General features: G+C 49.8%; 1 protein-coding gene and 2 long non-coding RNA genes across 3 annotated transcripts in view; 1 reads left to right on the top strand and 2 right to left on the bottom strand.

The window, feature by feature from the left end:
- The window catches only part of LOC121543026 (t-SNARE domain-containing protein 1-like), a 137,793-nt gene that overhangs the window by 116,379 nt on the left and 863 nt on the right, over positions 1-20,551 (top strand). The window lies entirely within an intron of this gene.
- On the bottom strand, positions 4,895-5,224 carry LOC123482094. Its single transcript, XR_006657537.1, has 2 exons — positions 5,192-5,224; positions 4,895-5,093 (listed from the first exon to the last, which is right to left on the bottom strand). It is a non-coding gene; the product is annotated as an uncharacterized LOC123482094 (long non-coding RNA).
- LOC123482093 lies at positions 9,876-10,205 on the bottom strand. Its single transcript, XR_006657536.1, has 2 exons — positions 10,173-10,205; positions 9,876-10,074 (listed from the first exon to the last, which is right to left on the bottom strand). It is a non-coding gene; the product is annotated as an uncharacterized LOC123482093 (long non-coding RNA).

Genomic DNA, 20,551 nt, shown 5'->3' with positions numbered 1-20,551 from the left:
TTATAAAATAGTGACTTATGAAAGGTCTTACCACCCAGAATGGTATAAGTACTCTGAAGTGGGGAGTTATTACGTAATTTAAATATTACCATAAATAGAGAACCCTTATGTTCAGACAGGTGGAAAAATATTACGTATTGACACCCTCAGACAGGAAAGATGATCCATGAAACTACAGTTTTCAAGCAAAACATTGAACCAGAAATAAATGTCTTACATGCCGCCGATTGTTTTAAACAATTATACTTAGGGTTGAAAGTAAGCCGGTACGGTCCGATACTACGTCCCGGCAAAATAAATAGTGGGGAGTACGCTGTACCGGTAAAATGTGGGCCTATCACAATATGCCAAAAAACTATGACTATTACACCATTATTTAACATGCATGTCAGACGTATGAAAAATTAGCAAATTGACTTGAAACTGGGTGGTCTATTGTGTTGTGGCCAAGACACGCACGGACAAGGTGGAGATAAGTAGCCAAGACCGAGGCGCGTGTGGACAACAGTGGATGCATCAATTCAAGCTACAAGTGTAGGCCTAATGACAATCGCCTAATGTCATTACAATTCACGAAGGTGATTTGTAACAGATGTCGCTTTCCATTCATCATTGCGGGTGAACAGTGTACTATTGGGGTTTGGATGCTGGAATTATTTTGTGAGTGGATGAACGTGCGTGGGTAGCCTACAGGAGCTAATTTTTTTAAGTGATTGTTTGACAATCAGATGAAAACATCATGACTGGTTGTGTTTGTGCCGCATTAAAAGCCATAGGCGGCGCGTCCATAAGGCTAGGGGAAGCTTTCCCTAAAGTATATTGAATTAAATTGCCAAAAATATATAGCCTAATTAGCTTACTCATGTGTATACAGAAATAAATTAAATAATTCAAATTAGGCTACTACACCAGAAAGCATGATTTGGCCACAGAGGATCATTAGTTTCTTTTTTTTTTAAGCTGTGGATTGTTTTAAATGGCATGATTGGGAACCATACTTAGGCAGCCTGTTGGCACTTTTGTATTGTGGGATCTTGATCCGTAAGGTTTGTGTTTAACCCTAGGACTTCACGTATCGTTTATTGTTTTGTTCGTGTGTGTACTCATTAAAAGAATGTACGCTTATCACGCTGCGCCTTGGTCCGCTCATTATAACGATCGTGACAGAAGATCCCACCAATACAGGACCAAGCAGCGTGTTCAGGAACAAACGCCGGGTAAGGAACAGGAGGTTACTCTAGTGGATGTCCTCCTCGGTTGGGGGAAGATCACGGAGGAGGAGGCCGTCCGCTACCGGAGGGCGATGAGGGAGGATGCCCAGGCAGGAGAGCCGAAGCGGCGCCAACCGGGTCATCGTCGGACAGGCGAGAGGCAACCCCAAGACATTTTTTTGGGGGGGCACACGGCATGGACGACGGGGATGCTGGAGGCAGCTACAGGACGTATCGGCGGATTAGGAGAGGAGGCCACCAGGTTTGGGGGGCTGGAAGGGAGGTTGGCGGAGCCTAGAGGTAGAGCAGAGCCAACTCCCCGTACTCAGGCTAGGCAGCGTGAGACTGGGCAGGTTCCAAGGTATGCGGAGCTGCGTACTGTGCCGCGAGTGGTCCAGCACAGTCCTGTACGTCCTGTGCTAGCACCACGCACGTATCGTGCTAAGGTGGGCATGCAGCCAGGAAGGAGTGTGCCGGCTCAACGCTCGTGGCCTCCAGTACCCCTCCTCGGGCCCGGATATCCTGCGCCAGTGCCACGTGATGTAGTGCCAGTACGAGTGCACAGCCCTGTACGTCCTGTGCTGATGCCTCACACAGAGTGTGTAGTAATAGGCATTCAGCCAGGACGGGTTGTGTCAGCTCTTCGCTCCAGACCTCCAGTCCGTCTCCACAGCCCGGTCCGGCCTGTTCCTGCTCCCCGCACCAAGTCAGTGGTGCGCGTATTCAGCCCGGTCCGGCCTGTTCCTGCTCCCCGCACCAAGCCAGTGGTGCGCGTCGCCAGCCCGGCCCGGCCTGTTCCTGCTCCCCGCACAAGGCCTGTGGTGCGTGTCGCCAGCCCGGTCCGGCCTGTTCCTGCTCCCCGCACCAAGCCTGTGGTGCGCGTCGCCAGCCCGGCCCGGCCTGTTCCTGCTCCCCGCACAAGGCCTGTGGTGCGTGTCGCCAGCCCGGCCCGGCCTGTTCCTGCTCCCCGCACAAGGCCTGTGGTGCGTGTCGCCAGCCCGGTCCGGTCTGTTCCTGCTCCCCGCACCAAGCCAGTGGTGCGCGTCGCCAGCCCGGCCCGGCCTGTTCCTGCCCCTCGCACCAAGCCTGTGGTGCGCGTCGCCAGCCCGGTCCGGCCTGTTCCTGCCCCTCGCACCAAGCCTGTGGTGCGTGTCGCCAGCCCGGCCCGGCCTGTTCCTGCTCCCCGCACCAAGCCTGTGGTGCGCGTCGCCAGCCCGGTCCGGTCTGTTCCTGCTCCCCGCACCAAGCCAGTGGTGCGCGTCGCCAGCCCGGCCCGGCCTGATCCTGCTCCCCGCACAAGGCCTGTGGTGCGTGTCGCCAGCCCGGTCCGGCCTGTTCCTGCTCCCCGCACCAAGCCTGTGGTGCGCGTCGCCAGCCCGGCCCGGCCTGTTCCTGCTCCCGCACAAGGCCTGTGGTGCGTGTCGCCAGCCCGGTCCGGTCTGTTCCTGCTCCCCGCACCAAGCCTGTGGTGCGCGTCGCCAACCCGGTCCGGCCTGTTCCTGCCCCTCGCACCAAGCCTGTGGTGCGCGTCGCCAGCCCGGCCCGGCCTGTTCCTGCTCCCCGCACCAAGCCAGTGGTGCGCGTCGCCAGCCCGGCCCGGCCTGTTCCTGCTCCCCGCACAAGGCCTGTGGTGCGTGTCGCCAGCCCGGTCCGGCCTGTTCCTGCTCCCGCACCAAGCCTGTGGTGCGCGGCCGCCAGCCCGGCCCGGCCTGTTCCTGCTCCCCGCACAAGGCCTGTGGTGCGTGTCGCCAGCCCGGTCCGGTCTGTTCCTGCTCCCCGCACCAAGCCAGTGGTGCGCGTCGCCAGCCCGGCCCGGCCTGTTCCTGCTCCCCGCACAAGGCCTGTGGTGCGTGTCGCCAGCCCGGTCCGGCCTGTTCCCGCCCCTCGCACCAAGCCTGTGGTGCGCGTCGCCAGCCCGGCCCGGCCTGTTCCTGCTCCCCGCACCAAGCCAGTGGTGCGCGTCGCCAGCCCGGTTCGGCCTGTTCCTGCTCCCCGCACCAAGCCAGTGGTGCGCGTCGTCAGCCCGGTCCGGCCCGTTCCTGCTCCCCGCACCAAGCCAGTGGTGCGCGTCGCCAGCCTGGCCCGGCCTGTTCCTGCCCCTCGCACCAAACCTGTGGTGCGCGTCGCCAGCCCGGCCCGGCCTGTTCCTGCCCCTCGCACCAAGCCTGTGGTGCGCGTCGCCAGCCCGGCCCGGCCCGTTCCTGCTCCCCGCACCAAGCCAGTGGTGCGCGTCGCCAGCCCGGTTCGGCCTGTTCCTGCCCCTCGCACCAAACCTGTGGTGCGCGTCGCCAGCCCGGCCCGGCCTGTTCCTGCCCCTCGCACCAAGCCTGTGGTGCGCGTCGCCAGCCCGGCCCGGCCCGTTCCTGCTCCCCGCACCAAGCCAGTGGTGCGCGTCGCCAGCCCGGTTCGGCCTGTTCCTGCTCCCCGCACCAAGCCAGTGGTGCCCGGTCGCCAGCCTGGTTCGGCCTGTTCCTGCTCCCCGCACCAAGCCAGTGGTGCGCGTCGCCAGCCTGGCCCGGCCTGTTCCTGCCCCTCGCACCAAACCTGTGGTGCGCGTCGCCAGCCCGGCCCGGCCTGTTCCTGCCCCTCGCACCAAGCCTGTGGTGCGCGTCGCCAGCCCGGCCCGTTCCTGCTCCCCGCACCAAGCCAGTGGTGCGCGTCGCCAGCCCGGTTCGGCCTGTTCCTGCCCCTCGCACCAAACCTGTGGTGCGCGTCGCCAGCCCGGCCCGGCCTGTTCCTGCCCCTCGCACCAAGCCTGTGGTGCGCGTCGCCAGCCCGGCCCGGCCCGTTCCTGCTCCCCGCACCAAGCCAGTGGTGCGCGTTGCCAGCCCGGTTCGGCCTGTTCCTGCACCCCGCACCAAGCCAGTGGTGTGCGTCGTCAGCCCGGTCCGGCCCGTTCCTGCTCCCCGCACCAAGCCAGTGGTGCGCGTCGTCAGCCCGGTCCGGCCCGTTCCCGCTCCCTGCACCAAGCCAGTGGTGCGCGTCGTCAATCAGGGCCAGACCACGAGGGCGAGAGAGAGAGTGGTGGTCACGCCCGGATCCGGATCCGCCTCCGAGGCGGAATGCCCACCCGGCCCCTCCCCTGTTGTGTTTAGCTGGCGCGGTCGGGGTACTGTCACGCCCTGGCTCTGGGGACTCTTTTATGTTGAGCCAGGGTCTTAGTTTCTATGTTTAGTTTTCTAGGTTTCTGTTCTAGATCGTTGTTTTCTATGTTGGCCAGGGTGGTTCCCAATCAGAGGCAGCTGATTCTCGTTGTCTCTGATTGGGAACTATACTTAGGCAGCCTGTTAGCACTTTTGTATTGTGGGATCTTGATCCGTAAGGTTTGTGTTTAACCCTAGGACTTGTGACATATTGTGACATAGCCAGACATATCGCAATATAAAAAAATACAATCGCGGAAAAACAGTTTGGAAAGCAAATGTAAAGAGATGACAATGAAAATACTCCAATCTATCTTTTAGTTATGAAAATTCTCAACTTAATTGAGCAAACAGTAGCCTATCTTATTGGCACCAATTGAGAACATCGGCCGTATCTCAGGTGAGTGTGCATATTCACTGTCTTTATCATTGGGTCAGTGACACTTTTGTTACTTTTTGGACAATAATTTCCTCCTCCAGGTTAGATGTGTTAGATTTGGTGGGGACTCAGGCGCAGAGACGGACACACGGACAACGAGGGTGAATATGATGTTGTTTTATTCAGGGGGTTTTGGCAGAGAGGAGTAGTGCAGGGTGGAGCAGCTACAGACCGGGGTAGGAGCTGCGTGGTGAGGAGAGCCAGTAGCACCGAGAGCTGGATGCCGAGGATAACAGACAACTGGTGAGCGGGTTGCGGCGTGGGAGTGGCAGGCAGGCAGGCAGCAGGAATCGACGGGATCTGGTCGAAGAAGAAAACAGGTTACAAACTTGGCAGAAACAACTATAAAGCTAAGAGAGTAACAACTAAACTGAGACTCCTGTACGGAGCCAAGTTACCACAGGTGGTGAAGGAACGAACTGGCGCTGGAGAGGTGTCCAGCCCGGGTAGATAACTGCTTGTTGATTGGTGACAATGAGCCGCAGCTGGATGTAACTGATCTTGTGAGAGAATGGCCACGCCCCTGACCTAGATCCTCTGACTGGGCTGCACAGCAGGGGGAGACAGACACAAACAACACACACACAGGGAAAAAAGGGAAACAGAAAACAAGAGGGAACAAGAACAACAGTGCCGAACCGTAACAGTACCCCCCCTCAACGGGCGCCACCCGCGCACCCCCGGCTTGTCAGGGTGGTCCCTATGGAAGTCAGCCACCAGCTGCGGGTCCAGTATAAACCGCCGGGAATCCAGGACCTCTCCTCGGGACCATATCCCTCCCAGTCCACCAGGTACTGAAAACCTCTACCACGCCTCCGGACGTCCAGCAGTCTCCGCACCGTGTAGGCTGGATGGTCGTCACACATACGCGGTGGCGGAGGGGATCCACCGGCGGACACAAAGGGCTGGAGGAGACCAGTTTAAGCTGGGACACGTGAAATGTAGGATGGACTCTCATGGCCTGGGGAAGCTTCAACCGAACAGCCGAAGGGTTGATGATGGAGTCGATCACGAAAGGACCCAAATACCGGGGCGACAGCTTACGGGAGTCCGTGCGTAGAGGGATGTTGCTGGAGGAGAGCCAGACTCGCTGACCAGGCTGGAACTGGGGAGCGACTATCCGGTGTCTGTCCGCCACTCTCTTGTTGCGCTCTGCTGTCCGTAGAAGGGCCTCACGGGTGTCCACCCACACCTTGCGGCAGCGACGAAGGTTATCCTGAACTGATGGGACGGCTAACTCCTTTTCCTGAGACGGGAACAATGGCGGTTGGTATCCCAAAGCCGCCTCAAATGGTGAGAGACCAGTGGCAGATGAGGTGAGGGAATTGTGGGCATATTCGACCCACGGGAGGTGTTTGGCCCAGGTGGACGGGTTCTGGGATGTCACACAGCGTAGAGCAGCCTCCAGGTCCTGATTGGTCCTCTCAGTCTGGCCATTGGACTGGGGATGGAAACCTGATGAGAGACTGACAGAGGCACCCAGAGCAGAACAAAACTCCTTCCATACCCGAGAAATGAACTGTGGACCTCTATCGGACACTATGTCCACAGGTATTCCATGGGGACGGAATACATGTAGGACCAAGAGGTCGGCCGTCTCACTGGCAGACGGTAATTTTGGTAATGCAACAAAATGGGCAGATTTAGAGAATCTGTCCACGATGGTGAGTATGGTGTCATTACCTTCCGACATAGGAAGTCCAGTGACGAAGTCCAAGGCCACGTGAGACCAAGGACGACTCGGGACTGGGAGAGGCCGCAGCAGGCCCGAAGGAGCCCGGTGGGAGGCCTTATTTTGGGCACAGATGGAACAGGCCGCCACGTACTCCCGGACGTCAGCCTCAACAGATGGCCACCAAAAGTGCCTCTTCAGTAGCGACAGTGTACGGTTCATACCAGGGTGGCAGGAGAAGCTCGAGGTGTGGATCCAGTTGAGCACTTGCGGCCGCACGGCTGCGGGAACATAGAGAAGGTCGGAGGGACCATCGGCCGGTCCAGGTTCCGACTCTTGAGCCGATCGGACGAGGGACTCGATTTCCCAGTGAACAGCCGCCACCAAACAGGAAGCGGGCAGAATAGGTTCAGGATTGCTGGAGTCTTCATTGTCTGTAAACTGGCGAGAGAGAGCATCAGGCTTGACATTGCGTGTGCCAGGACGGTATGTTAAAGTAAACTTGAACCTGCTGAAAAACAGGGCCCATCTGGCCTGACGGGAGTTTAGCCTCTTGGATGACTGGATGTAAGCCAGGTTCTTGTGGTCTGTCCAGACTATGAAGGGTTGCTCTGCTCCGTCCAGCCAGTGCCTCCACTCCTCCAATGCCAACTTAACAGCAAGCAACTCCCGGTTACCCACGTCGTAGTTCTTCTCCGCAGGGGTCAACCTCCTCGAGAAAAAGGCCACAGGATGGATCTTCTGGTCCGTGGAGGAACGTTGTGACAGGACAGCCCCCACCCCCTGAATCAGAGGCGTCCACTTCCACAATAAACTGCAAACTAGCATCTGGATGAATAAGAACTGGTGAGGTGGTGAATAGTTCCTTCAGTGTACTCACGGCTGACTCGGCCTCCGGTGTCCACAGGAATGGCACCTTAGGGGGAGGTGAGCTTGGTCAGGGGGCAACCACTTGGCTGAAACCCCTGATGAAGCGTCGGTAGAAGTTGGCGAAGCCCAGGAAGCGTTGTAGCTGCTTCCGGGACGTGGGTGTGGGCCACTCCGCAACTGCTCTGATCTTGTCAGGGTCTGGTGACACTTGTCCCCGCTCGATAATAAAACCCAAAAAGGGGACGGACTGCCGGTGGAACTCACACTTTTCTGCCTTCACATATAGTTTATTTTCCATGAGGCGTTGGAGAACCAGACGGACGTGGGAGACGTGTTCATCCTGTGACTTAGAGAATATAAGAATGTCATCCAAATAGACAAACACAAAACGGTGTAGAAAATCCCTCAACACATCGTTAACCATGGCCTGAAACACTGCTGGGGCGTTAGTGAGACCGAATGGCATGACTAGGTATTCAAAATGTCCGAGAGGGGTATTGAACGCAGTTTTCCATTCGTCTCCCTGTTTGATCCTAACGAGGTGGTAAGCGTTACGCAGGTTGAGTTTGGTAAACACGGTAGCTCCATGAAGGGGTTCAAAAGCTGAGTTGATGAGAGGCAGGGGGTACGTATTTCTGACTGTGATGTTATTAAGTCCTCTGTAGTCAATGCAGGGGCGTAATGTTTTGTCCTTCTTCTCAACAAAAAAGAACCCCGCCCCAACAGCGGAAGATGAGGGACGAATGAGGCCAGAGGCTAGAGAGTCGCCTATGTAGGTTTCCATAGCTTCTCTCTCAGTACGGGACAGATTGAAAAGCCGACTGGATGGCAAAGGGGCTCCAGGCAGTAACTCAATGGCGCAATCGTATGGCCTATGAGGTGGTAGTGAAAGTGCTTTGGACTTGCTGAATACCTCGGCCAGGTCCAGGTACTCGTCAGGGACTGAAGAGAGGTCTGGGGGTTTGACAGGGGATGCAGGGGAACCTACAGAGGGCGGAATAGCCGACCCAAGGCAAGCATAATGGCAGTGAGTGCTCCAACTGTGTATCTTGTGGTTTTGCCAGTCAATATGGGGGTTGTGAAGGCTAAGCCAAGGGAAACCGAGGATAAGAGGGGAGGCAGAGGAGGAGACTACTTTAAACTGGATGGTTTCTTTGTGATTGCCTGACAGTATGAGAGAAACGGGGACAGTTTGGTGGGTGATGTTGGCAAACTGATGACCGTCAATAGCGGTTACTGTAATAGGCTTAGGCAGGGGCTTAACAGGGATCTCAGCCTGAGTAACAAGGTCAATGTCCAGGAAACTATCCTCAGCACCAGAGTCAATGAGAGCAGCTAAAGGGAGAGACAGATTCCTGAACTGGACTGTAGCTGGGATAACTAGACGGGGTGCTGTGGGCATGGAGTCAGGTGTAACACTTGCAAGTACGCCCACGTTTACCTGCAAGCTTTGTCTTTTGGGGCGAACCGGACAGTTAACCAGAAAATGAGTGCGGTCCCCACAGTACACGCACTCACCAGCCCGCATGCGCCGTTCCTTTTCGGCAGGGGACAGACGAGCACGGCCCAGCTGCATGGGCTCGTCCAGTTCCGTGGAGGGATCCGCTGAGGTGTATGGGCGGTGTCCGAGTGGTGGTGTTGCTCGGGTTGCAGAAAGCGAGGGCCCCCCCCCCTGCAGTGCGGACCGACCGCTCCTCTCCTGTCTCCTCTCCCGTAGCCTGTTGTCTATACGGGTAGCAAGAGAAACGAGAGAATGAAGGTTAGCAGGCTCCTCACGAACAGCTAGTTCATCCTTAATTGTGTCACTCAAACCGTTAACAAACGCTCCCTGAAGAGCGTCGTCATTCCACTTGGAATCGGCTGCCAAGGTCCAAAAATCAATGGCGTATTCAGCCACGCAACCCATGCCCTGTCGTAGCTTCAATAGTCTCTTTGTGGCGGTCCCGGCATGGTCCGGGTGATCAAACACAATCTCCAATTGAGAGGAAAAATCGTCAAACGACAGGCTGGCAATCTGCTGAGTAGAATAAGCCGCTTCTGCCCAAATCAAAGCTTTGCCCCTTAGTAACCCCAGAGCGTAATGTACCTTTGAGGATTCCGTGGAGAACGACAGGGGCTTCTGTTTGAACACCAAGCGGCACTGAAGCAGGAAACCACGGCATTTGTTCAGGTCCCCGGTAAAAGGTTCGGGTGAGGTCGTAGGGGGGTTCCCGAAGGGCAGGAGCGAAAACCGAGCCTGGAGCAACTGTAGGAGGAGCAGGCGGAGGAGAAGCAGAGGGAGGAAGAGTAGTGAGTGTTACCAGGTTAGCTACCTGAGAGGTGAGCTGAGATACTTGATCCAACAACCGCTGGTTGTTATCCAATAGAGACCCGATGAGTTGGTCGTGTTGTCCCAATAACATTCCCTGTGAATGGAGGGCGCGTTGTACGCCATCACCCGTTGTTTCATGTGGCGTCTCTGCTGAGTCCATGTATGGCCAGTTCGTTCTGTTAGATTTGGTGGGGACTCAGGCGCAGAGACGGACACACGGACAACGAGGGTGAATATGATGTTGTTTTATTCAGGGGGTTTTGGCAGAGAGGAGTAGTGCAGGGTGGAGCAGCTACAGACCGGGGTAGGAGCTGCGTGGTGAGGAGAGCCAGTAGCACCGAGAGCTGGATGCCGAGGATAACAGACAACTGGTGAGCGGGTTGCGGCGTGGGAGTGGCAGGCAGGCAGGCAGCAGGAATCGACGGGATCTGGTCGAAGAAGAAAACAGGTTACAAACTTGGCAGAAACAACTATAAAGCTAAGAGAGTAACAACTAAACTGAGACTCCTGTACGGAGCCAAGTTACCACAGGTGGTGAAGGAACGAACTGGCGCTGGAGAGGTGTCCAGCCCGGGTAGATAACTGCTTGTTGATTGGTGACAATGAGCCGCAGCTGGATGTAACTGATCTTGTGAGAGAATGGCCACGCCCCCTGACCTAGATCCTCTGACTGGGCTGCACAGCAGGGGGAGACAGACACAAACAACACACACACAGGGAAAAAGGGAAACAGAAAACAAGAGGGAACAAGAACAACAGTGCCGAACCGTAACAAGATGGACGTCATATTGTATTTGTGTCTCCCCTTTTCGTAGGCCTACTATATGGATCAGGCAACATCGTTTTTATTGATCTGTTTGTCAGTGTCAGCAGAGTAGGCTACCCTGTAATTTTTTGTCATATTAAAAAAGATGCCTCCAGTCATATAAAGTGTAGTAAAATAGCAGGAAATGTGTTTATAAAATGCCAACAAGAAATGTATCTGATAGGCATATAGCCTAGGTCTACTCTACACCACTACTCACTGCATTGAACAGTCTTTTTTTATAATATTAGCCAGAATTATGATTATCCAATGTAATCATCACATTAGGAATAGTAGGCTATCTTACATAAGTCTGCAAATGTGAGGATGCATGGAATGCTCTATTATAAAGGTGCATGTTTATGGTGAAAATTAGCTTCCCCAAATTTGAAACCCAGCCGCCGCCTATGTTTAAAGGTATTGCATGTTAAAAGTAAGATGACAAATCTTTACTAGGCCTAGGCTACTAGGCCCGCAGCGATCATATCTGAAATTAATAGGGATTCTATGGTTGCATCTAGGCTATAAAAAAAATTAATGTAGATTTACTGTACATACAGTGCATTCGGAAAGTATTCAGAGCCCTTGACTTTTCCCACATTTTTTTTACATTACAGCCCTATTCTAAAATGGATTAAAGTGTTTTTTTTCTGAAATATTACATTTACATAAGTATTCAGACCCTTTACTCAGTACTTTGTTGAAGCAACTTTGGCAGCGATTACACCCTCGAGTCTTCTTGGGTATGACGCTACAAGCTTGGCGCACCTGTATTTGGGGAGTTTCTCCCATTCTTCTCTGCAGATCTTCTCAAGCTCTGTCTGGTTGGATGGGGAGCCTCGCTGCACAGCTATTTTCAGATCTCTCCAGAGATGTTCGATCGGGTTCAGGTCCGGGCTCTGGCTGAGCCACTCATGGACATTCAGAGAATTGTGCCGAAGCCACTCCTGCGTTGTCCTGGCTGTGTGCTTAGGGTCGTTGTCCTGTTGGAAGGTGAACCTTCACCCCAGTCTGAGGTCCTGAGCGCTCCGGAGCAGGTTTTCATCAAGGATCTATCTGTAATTTGCTCTGTTCATCTTTGCCTCGATCCTGACTAGTCTCCCAGTCCCTGCCGCTGAAAAACATCCCCACAGCATGATGCTGCCACCACCATGTTTCACCAAGGGATGGTGCCTGGTTTCCTCCAGACGTGACACTTTGCATTCAGGCCAAAGAGTTCAATCTTTATTTCATCAGACCAGATAATCTTGTTTCTCATGGTCTGAGAGTCCGTTAGGTGCCTTTTGGCAAACTCCAAGCGGGCTGTCATGTGCCTTTTACTGAGGAGTGGCTTTTGTCTGGCCACTCTACCATAATGGCCTGATTGGTGGAGTGCTGCAGAGATGGTTGTCCTTCTGGAAGGTTCTCCCGTCTCCACAGAGGAACTCTGAAGCTCTGTCAGAGTGACAATCAGGTTCTTGGTAACCTCCCTGACCAATACCCTTCTCCCCCGATAGCTCAGTTTGGCCGGGCGGCCAGCTCTAGGAAGAGTCTTGGTGGTTCCAAAGTTCTTCCATTTATGAATGACGGAGGCCACTGTGTTCTTGGTACCCTTCCCTAGATCTGTGCCTCGACACAATCCTGTCTCTGAGCTCCAAGGACAATTCCTTCGACCTCATGGCTTGGTTTTTGCTCTGACATGCACTGTTAACTGTGGGACCTTATATAGACAGGTGTGTGCCTTTCCAAATCATGTCCAATCAATTGAATTTACCACAGGTGGACTCCAATCAAGTTGTAGAAACATCTCAAGGATGATCAATGTAAACAGGATGCACCTGAGCTCAATTTCGAGTCTCATAGCAAAAGGGTCTGAATACATAGCAAAAAAAACTGTTTTCACTTTGTCATTATGGGGTATTGTGTGTAGATTGCTGAGGAGCATTTTTTATTTAATCCATTTTAGAACAAGGCTGTAACGTAACAAAATGTGGAAAAAGGGAAGGGGTCTGAATACTTTCCGAATGCACTGTATTTGCACATTATTCTTGTTAATATTCTTCAAGCTCTGTCAAGTTAGTTGTTGATCATATCTAGACAGCCATTTTCAAGTCTTGCCATAGATTTTCAAGCAGATTTAAGTCAAAACTGTAACTAGGCCACTCAGGAACGTCCAATGTCATCTTGGTAAGCAACTCCAGTGTATATTTGGCCTTGTGTTTTAGGTTATTTTCCTGCTGAAAGGTGACTTTGTCTCCCAGAAGACTGAACCAGGTTTTCCTCTAGGATTTTGTCTGTGCATAGCTCTATTCCATTTATTTTTATCCTAAAAATCTCTGTAGTCCTTGCCGTTGACAACCATACCCATAACATGATGCAGCCCTCACCATGCTTGAAAATATGAAGAGTGGTACTCAGTGATGTTTGCCCCAAACATAACGCTTTATATTCAGGACATAAAGTCAATTTTTTAGCAATGTTACTTTATTGCCATATTGCAAACAGGATACATGTTTTGGAATATATTTTTTTATGTACAGGCTTCCTTCTTTTCACTCTGTCAGTTAGGTTAGTATTGTCGAGTACCTACAATGTTGTTGATCTATCCTCAGTTTTCTCCTATCACAGCTATTAAACTCTGTAACTGTTTTAAAGTCTCCATTGGCCTCATGGTGAAACCCCTGAGTGGTTTCCTTCCTCTCTGGCAACTGAGTTAGGAAGGATGCCTGTATCTTTGTAGTGACTTGGTGTGTTGATACACCATCCAAAGTGTAATTAATAACTTCACCATGCTCAAAGGGATATTCAACGTCTGTTTGTTTTTTTACCCATCTACCAATAGGTGCCTTTTTTTGCGAGGAATTGGAAAACCTTTCTGGTCTTTGTGGAGGGACCTTACAGATAATTGTATGTGTGGTCTACAGAGATGGAGTCATTCAAAATTCATGTTAAACACTGTTATTGCACACAGAGTCCATGCAAGTTATTATATGACTTGTTAAGCACATTTTAACTCCTGAACTTATTTAGCCTAAAATGTCCACTTTCATCATGATTTCCCCCAAAATGGTTTGTGATACAAATTTAAAAAGCATGTTCAACATCGTTCCTCCCAATTAAGTTTCTATGTAAGAGTTGCCAGAATAATCTGAGATACCCAAAATACTGTATTTTCAGGCCTTCCTGGCGTCCATAAACACATGATTTTGAAACTGAAGTCAAAAAAGCAAATAACCATGCAGTAAGTACTCATGTGAAATGAAAGGAAATGAAGAGTACAGAGTAGCTATTAATTCATAGATGTCACAGAAGTAACTGCTGCATTGTAATTTGCCCTATTTTCGCCCCTGAAAGAGAGATCTCGTCACTAGCAATGCAGTAAGGGGGAACTTGTGGGCCTTGCCATGAAGTTAGTGCAGTCCTTTTGCGGTCTACTATCGTTAATCCGTGTCTATGAACAAGTGTGACAATAAGCTCTCTGTCTGAACTGCAATCCTCTTAGGCAAGGCTTTGTGGGTAAACTCGCCTCATGCAAATTCTAAACCCCATTAGCTTTGAGGGACTAGTCAGCTGCATTGAGATTAATGGTCGAGTGACTACTTGATTTAATAGGGTTATTTCACTGCTTCCGGGGGAAAATAAACAACAAAGTTAATGCAAGACATTCGTCACTGACGTCCTCACTCTATCCTCTGCTCTACGAGGGAAGGGAAGAAAGTTGTATTTTTGCTTTCAGAATGTTTCACTCTGACTGTCACTTTACTTTTTGTTAACTTCAGATGTTTGGGAGACTTTGCAGTTTTTTATTATTGAGAAAATGACTGTATATGGTTAAATGATAGGAGTCAATTTAAATAAAAGTATTCCGTTTGTGGTTTGGGAAAAATAGCCAATTCAGATTGTTTTGATATTGTGGATTCAGGCCTAGTTGCTTCTGATATCTTCCCTAAAGTAAGAAGGAAAAATCTAACTCAAATGGAAGAAAGAAAACAAAGTGCAAAGTGTTGGAAAGTATATTTCTTGTGTAGAAATGATTGCGGTAAATTAGAGTGTATGGATTTTGAAAAACTCTATTAGAGATAAATGCTGTGGAGAGAAAGTGCTGTGCAATTTTCCATTACGGGGTAAAAAATGACAATCCTTGTTTATCTTTTTCCATGCCGTCAGCTTACTCCCAACTTTGCTGCAGGGGATTACTATGACTCTGTGGGTGAGGGACTGTCACTGAAATGTCTCTTTCCGTGAGACAACACAACACTATGTGACACCGGTGAAATGAGACTAGCAGTAACACATTTCACAAACTAGTAGCTATGGTCAAAATTATTAACACAACTTAAAAATACATGTTTTAATTACTCTCCATTTACTGTAAATCCTATCAATTCAGAATTATACACCCCACACACAGACCCTCCACATCAGAACACACACACATATCCCCAGCTGCCCAAACCGCCTGTCTGTCTCCCAACCTGCTCAGCACAGCCAGCGTTCTCCAGGAAGTAGAGCTGAAATTACCTAAAGCTGATTGGCCAGCGCCTTAATGTGTGAGACCTTCCAGCGGACGGCTTAGGATGTCATTACACCAGCCTGATCAAACACAGAGCTCCTCACACAGACAGATGCCATTTTGGAGAGAGTCAATCGAGGGATAGATGGAACGATGGATGGTGGGTAGCAGCTTAGGTATGGAGGGACCTCACATGGAGGGTTAAAGAGGCAGCATAAATCCACTATGTCATTGTGTTCACCAGTGTATTTAAGTGGACAGACTAACCTGGTCTGATATACAGTACAATGGGTGAGCTAGGTTCATACTGGATGTACTGTTGTACACAACAGTGTAGCCATCAAATGTATTGAGATATAGAGACTTAGTAACATAGATCATTGAATGTGGGTGGTCAAACTAGGCTGTCATGTGAGATATCTGCTTCTCCTCTTCTCTCTTTCCCCCCACCATACACACACACACACACACACACACCACCCGGTCAGCCTGTTGGCTCTGAGTCCACGCCGGTACAGAGGTGCCATTCATCCAGCCTGTGACTGACAATCGATAGCTGTGATAGCTGTGCCGTGGAGCCAGTTTGGGCAGTGATTGATGCGGCCTATCAGCTCCATGCATCTGGACACTGGCTCTGCTGGAAATGGGGCGTGACGGACGGAACGGGGGCCTTGAAAACACAGCCCCACCCCAGCTGCTCACATTGATCCCATCCACCCTGGATTTCAGTTTGACTTCTAAATCTTCCTTCACTTTGGCTGGGCGATAGTAAACACCTCCACCAACTCACTCAGTGCAAATGAGATTTGACATGTATTTTGCAGTGCAGGCAAGTGAAGGGAAGCTGGATCATTGTAATGGGTGGAATGGATTAAGGTATTAAACGTGATTTAATGTGACAGCAGCCTCCACTGGTCTGTTGTCTGTCTTGTCTATGTTATCTACAGTACAGTACAGTACCTTGACACTTTCATCAAGATTGTTTCTTTTTTAAATTCAGTTTATCTCCTGCCTTTCTCTCATTAGACTGCCTGTCTGGAGTTTTTATATTGTTTAATAGCAGGAATATGGATCTACTGAGGCACATTACCAGATGTCTAAACTGCTGCAGTGCTATTTCCCTCAGCTTGTCACTCCAGCATTCATCTTGGGGACTGTCTGTGTTTATTGGCTTCTATTCCCTCCCTCATTCCCTCCCTCATTCCCTCCCTCCTTTCCTCCCTCCTTTCCTCCACGTCTTTCAATGACAAGGTGGAGTTATGTTCAAATAGCCTATAGCACCCCCTTGCTTTACCCAAGATACAGTGCAGAAGATTAAGCTCTGTGTGTGTGTGTGTGTGTGTGTGCGTGCATACATGCATGTGTGTGTCTCCCAGACTCTTCCGGAAGGAGAAGGGGGTCTCCGTTGTGGTGGCACAGAGACAGAGCTTTGAAGTGGGTGATACTGGCAGAGTTCTCGCTCTCTCCCTCTGTGTGTGTGTGCCAGGGAGACGCCAGGGAGACAGGGTAGCCTCATGCCCTCTGATCTCGTCAAAGTACCATATCTCACTACCGTTACTCTTTATCTCACGCTCTCTCCTTTTCTCTTCCTTTCGTTTTCTCTCTTGATCGATCGGTCAATCTCTCTCTTGATCTCTCTCGATTTCTATCCCTTGATCTCTCTCGATTTCTATCCCTTGATCTCTCTCGATTTCTATCCCTTGATCTCTCTCTCATTCTCGATTACTCTCTCTCTTTGTCTTTGCTTGTCCTCTACTCTGTCCCATTCATTTTATCCACCATACTCCCCATTTTTACCCATAATTCTTCAAATGTTTCTGTGCCTCTCTCTCTTCTCTTCCCCCTCTTTCCTGGCGTCATTCCAACCTGTCTGGATCAGGACATCGTTCAGATGGGTATAAAATCACCAATCTGACAGAAGCCTGGGGTCTTGTCATAGACAGAGGTCTGCAGCGTAGTCATCTTCATCCCCCTGTCAAACTTCAGCCTCTTTCCTCCTCCCCCCTCCACCTCTCTGAGATCAGAATGAATGGTGATTGGCCACTGTCTGTGAAAATCCAGCACTTGCAAAAAGAAGAAATTAGGAATATACAGTGGGGAAAAAAAGTATTTAGTCAGCCACCAATTGTGCAAGTTCTCCCACTTAAAAAGATGAGAGATGCCTGTAATTTTCATCATAGGTACACGTCAACTATGACAGACAAATTGAGGAAAAAAAATCCAGAAAATCACATCGTAGGATTTTTTATGAATTTATTTGCAAATTATGGTGGAAAATAAGTATTTGGTCACCTACAAACAAGCAAGATTTCTGGCTCTCACAGACCTGTAACTTCTTCTTTAATAGGCTCCTCTGTCCTCCACTCGTTACCTGTATTAATGGCACCTGTTTGAACTTGTTATCAGTATAAAATACACCTGTCCACAACCTCAAACAGTCACACTCCAAACTCCACTATGGCCAAGACCAAAGAGCTGTCAAAGGACACCAGAAACAAAATTGTAGACCTGCACCAGGCTGGGAAGACTGAATCTGCAATAGGTAAGCAGCTTGGTTTGAAGAAATCAACTGTGGGAACAATTATTAGGAAATGGAAGACATACAAGACCACTGATAATCTCCCTCGATCTGGGGCTCCACGCAAAATCTCACCCCGTGGGGTCAAAATGATCACAAGAATGGTGAGCAAAAATCCCAGAACCACACGGGGGACCTAGTGAATGACCTGCAGAGAGCTGGGACCAAAGTAACAAAGCCTACCATCAGTAACACACTACGCCGCCAGGGACTCAAATCCTGCAGTGCAAGACGTGTCCCCCTGCTTAAGCCAGTACATGTCCAGGCCTGTCTGAAGTGCATTTGGATGATCCAGAAGAGGATTGGGAGAATGTCATATGGTCAGATGAAACCAAAATATAACTTTTTGGTAAAAACTCATCTCGTCATGTTTGGAGGACAAAGAATGCTGAGTTGCATCCAAAGAACACCATACCTACTGTGAAGCATGGGGGTGGAAACATCATGCTTTGGGGCTGTTTTTTCTGCAAAGGGACCAGGACGACTGATCCGTGTAAAGGAAAGAATGAATGGGGCCATGTATCGTGAGATTTTGAGTGAAAACCTCCTTCCATCAGCAAGGGCATTGAAGATGAAACGTGGCTGAGTCTTTCAGCATGACAATGATCCCAAACACACCGCCCGGGCAACGAAGGAGTGGCTTCGTAAGAAGCATTTCAAGGTCCTGGAGTGGCCTAGCCAGTCTCCAGATCTCAACCCCATAGAAAATCTTTGGAGGGAGTTGAAAGTCTGTGTTGCCCAGCGACAGCCTCAAAACATCACTGCTCTAGAGGAGATCTGCATGGAGGAATGGGCCAAAATACCAGAAACAGTGTGTGAAAACCTTGTGAAGACTTACAGAAAACGTTTGACCTGTGTCATTGCCAACAAAGGGTATATAACAAAGTATTGAGAAACTTTTGTTATTGACCAAATACTTATTTTCCACCATCATTTGCCAATAAATTCATTAAAAATCCTACAATGTGATTTTCTGGATTATTTTTTCTCATTTTGTCTGTCATAGTTGACGTGTACCTATGATGAAAATTACAGGCCTCTCTCATCTTTTTAAGTGGGAGAACTTGCACAATTGGTGGCTGACTAAATACTTTTTTTCCCCACTGTATGTATAATTATTTAACTACAGGTACCGTACATGTGAGCAGTAGAAGTAGCAGTAGAAGTATTGTTGTCCGTTAGTTTACTCCAATCAGGGTAGGGATGGTAGGGCAGGGTGAAGATAGATTGTGGGTTCTATCAAGTTAATTGTTTGCATCATTTCTTTAATTTTCTTATATATTTTTTTATTTTATCCTTTATATTCCTCTATACTCCCCCCCCCCCCCAGCTAGCTAGCTAACATAGCATCCCTCTCTGTTTGAGCCGGGTGCTTGAGTAGGCTAAACTAGCTAGCTGCATTCGCTAGCTATGTAAGTGAAAGTGAAAGGGAAAAGAATACAACGACATATAGCTAGCTCTCGCTCTCGCTCTCTCTCTCGCTCTCTCTCTCTCTCTCTCACTCTCTCTCTCTCTCTCTCTCTCTCTCTCTCTCTCTCTCTCTCTCTCTCTCTCTCTCTCTCTCTCTCTTGCTTCTCCTTCATTCTTTAAGAAATTAGTTTGTTCGAAACTGTTCAACTACTCACCACATTTTATGCACTGCAGTGCTAGCTAGCTGTAGCTTATGCTTTCAGTACTAGATTAATTCTCTGATCCTTTGATTGGGTGGACAACATGTCAGTTCATGCTGCAAGAGCTCTGATAGGTTGGAGAATGTCCTCCGGAAGTTGTCATAATTACTGTGTAAGTCTATAGAAGGGGGTTAGAACCATGAGCTTCCTAGGTATTGAAATCAATGTACCCGGAAACTAGCTGTCCTCCGGCTACACCATGGTGCTACCAGGCTATTGTAGACCTTCATTGCAAAACAGTGTTTTTTCATCAATTATTTGGTGATGTGAATATATTTAGTATAGTTTTTCTCAAAAGGATAACTTTTTTAATGTTCCCTCCTCTGAGGAGCCTCCACTGGTCCTGCACCTCCATATTTGTAAAATTTCTACCAATATTGCCCTAAAAATAAATACTTTACCCACGAGTATAATGATATACAAGCAGGTCTGAGTTTTACATGTTATATTTCCTAGCTTTGTGTGTCGCAGGAACTTGGAATAATGTAAAGCTGCTGGTTGCCCTTACTTGCCTTTCTTACACTAGGATCTCTCTTGACCAAAAAGAGATAGCGTCTGAATTAGACAGCACTATATGAATGAGAGTTGAATGAAAAATAAAACACCACAGTGGTGTATTGTAAAAACATTTCTCTAACTTCAGTTGTATGGGTCTTTTCTCTTCTAGACTCTTGCCCAAACAGGCATGCCTGGCTTGGGGCAGTCTCAGCCAATGGCCATCAGTCCCTCAGAAAGGATCGCAGGAACTCTGCCCCCATTTCACGGACTGTGGCCTCTCTCAATGCCTCTCCTCTCTCTCTCTCTTTTTCTGTCTCTCTCTCTCTCCCTCTCTTTCTTTCTCCCTCCCTCTTTCTCTCTCTCTTTGAAATAAGGTAGTGTGAGTTTTAATCAGAGATTGGCTGGTCAGGTCCTGAGTAGCAATAGATAGAGAGGAGAGAACGAAAGAGTGAGGAGAGAGATTGCTGGAGAGAGATCTGCTTTGATGATTAGCCCCCTCTGACATGACCGCGAGACCCCTCCAATGGATGTATTTGGAAAGGTAGTTATGGACTGACTGAAGATGATAGGAGAAGTGGAGAAAGATGGACTGAGTGACAGACAGCTTGGAAGAATGGACTCCATAGTGACAGGGGTGAGGCAGAGGTAGTTGGAGGAAGAAGCCATTGTTTGCCCTGTGGGTGTTGTTTGCCCTGTGGGTGCAATACAAAGCCAATCTCAGCAATAGGGCTATGTGACTCACCCCAGATGTCTATTAATTTACACCTTCAATTATGACTTGGAACAATAACGATTGAATAGTTCAACATAACATAAACACTTAATCTAAAGCACAGACAGTACAATACATTGTATTTTCTCA

This window comes from Coregonus clupeaformis, chromosome 28 (genome assembly GCF_020615455.1).
Source record: "Coregonus clupeaformis isolate EN_2021a chromosome 28, ASM2061545v1, whole genome shotgun sequence".
Taxonomy (NCBI): Eukaryota; Metazoa; Chordata; class Actinopteri; order Salmoniformes; family Salmonidae; genus Coregonus; species Coregonus clupeaformis.
This window is presented reverse-complemented; position numbering and strand designations above follow the sequence as displayed.